This window comes from Musca domestica, unplaced genomic scaffold, assembly GCF_030504385.1.
Source record: "Musca domestica strain aabys unplaced genomic scaffold, Musca_domestica.polishedcontigs.V.1.1 11, whole genome shotgun sequence".
Classification (NCBI taxonomy): Eukaryota; Metazoa; Arthropoda; class Insecta; order Diptera; family Muscidae; genus Musca; species Musca domestica.
The window spans coordinates 18,321,396-18,323,441 of record NW_026712133.1 but is presented as its reverse complement, the minus strand read 5'-3'; the positions used below and the strand labels follow the sequence as shown (position 1 = coordinate 18,323,441).

Here is a 2,046-nt window from a genome sequence, read left to right as displayed (position 1 = left end):
AGTCGTTATCTATATTATACTTTTAAATATAAAATGTCCCATATAATTATAACGAGTATAGTGCCATCTATACCCGTTTACTTTATGAACAATGGTTGCTGTCTTCACTAGGTTTAGAGAATAAGGTAGAAAGAATTGGCGTGTGGTAAGTTTAAGTTTTTCAATGTTAAGCTTTAAAAATATTATTTGACAGCTAGTTGATGTATGCAGTCGTGGCCGAGCGGTTAAGGCGTCTGACTAGAAATCAGATTCCCTCTGGGAGCGTAGGTTCGAATCCTACCGACTGCGAAACTGGAAATCGTAAAGTTCTTTTTACATATTTTTTTGGATATATTGAATTTCAAAAAAGTAAATTTTTTTTATAAAATTCAAAACGAAAATTAAAATTCCGTAGTGCGATTCTCTAACTCAAAAATCGGTAACTTTGAATTTTGAAATAAAAATTAAGTTAAGGTCGACAACATAGGTATTTATCGTTAGGTCTTGGCGACTAATTTGATTTCGTCACTAACTTACCAACAAATTTCTTTAATTATCGAAATTATAAGCATTTTAATTTTACCGACATTTGTCGAGAACTCAAAAAATGAGTTAGGGAATTCCACTACTTAGCATCGTAAGGTAAGCCTTTCAACCCAGTTGACATGAATTTTACCATTATTTAAATTTACAGACCTCAACATAACAATTAAAAGTTTTTATGGGAGAATTCAATCATACAAGCTATGATTATAATTATAATTTAAAGATCAATAGACTAAATATGCCGAAGCATTTGTATCTTTTAAATTCGGACATGTGTTGCTCATTTGGTGCACAAATAATTTAAAATCGGATAAAAATATATATGGGAGCTATATCCAAATCTGAACCGATCTCGATATAATTCGGCAAAGATATTTGTGAGCTGTATTTAATATATTTCCTTGAATATCGTTGTTACGGAGTGCATATTACGGTTGTGAGTAACAAATATAACAAATCGAATGAACAATATATATGGAAGATATAGCTATATCTGAACCGATCTTCACCAAATTTGACACACTAGCTTCTAGACTCAATTCGGTCGTAAGTGCCAAATTCCGTCCCATTTAGACAAATATTAGACGTTTGGTGCACAATAAAAGGTAAATCGGACGAAGTTATATATGGGAGCTATATCCAAATCTGAACCGATCTCGATAAAATTTAGCAAAGATATTTCTGAGCTGTATTTGATATATTTCCCCAAATATTGTTGTTACAGAGTGCATATTACAGCTGCGGAGGAAAATATAACCAATCGGATGAACAATATATATGGGAGCTATAGCTATATCTGAACCGATTTCGATGAAATTTGGCATACTTATTTTTAGGCCTAATTTGGGTGTATATGCAAAATTCCATACTATTCGGACTGATATTACACGTTTGGTGCACAATAAAAGGCAAATCGGACGAAGATATATATGGGAGCTATATCTAAATTTTTACCGATTATCACCAATTTCAATAGGGTTCGTCCTTGGACCAAGCAAATGATCTGTGCTAATTTTCATCTGGATCGGGCAATAAATGCGACCTGTACTTTGTTTACAAAAATACATGGACAGACGGACAGACGGACGGACGGACATGCATAAATCGACTCAGAATGCGATTCTATGCAGATCATCAAAAGGAACTATTGGTCTATCTCGTTTCCTTTTGCCTGTTACAAACAAATGCACAAATACATAATACCCTGACCACCTTGTGGTGTGGGGTATAAAAATGTTCAATCACGAACTGACCTTAACTCCCAAATATATGTTATACATAGAACGACTTCCTGCAAGTTCACTATATATTTAATAGTTGCTTGACCATCAACTTAATTTTAGCGAACACCACTGCCTGGAATACTGCAGTTTTTCCCAATTCTACCCAATAGAACAAAAAAAAAAGACATAGAGTCTGAGGAACTCCGGGAAAGCATTCGCTCGACCCAGCCTTCAACGTCAGGTAATGCCTCAGACTCCGAATCTGACAGCAGCAGCAACAATATTACCGTTTTGCGAA

At 34.6% G+C, this 2,046-nt stretch overlaps 1 non-coding gene across 1 annotated transcript; it reads left to right on the top strand.

The window, feature by feature from the left end:
- The first annotated feature begins 206 nt into the window (after nucleotides 1–206).
- TRNAS-AGA (transfer RNA serine (anticodon AGA)) lies at nucleotides 207–288 on the top strand. Its single transcript has one exon. It is a non-coding gene; the product is annotated as a tRNA-Ser (tRNA).
- The last annotated feature ends 1,758 nt before the right edge of the window (nucleotides 289–2,046 follow it).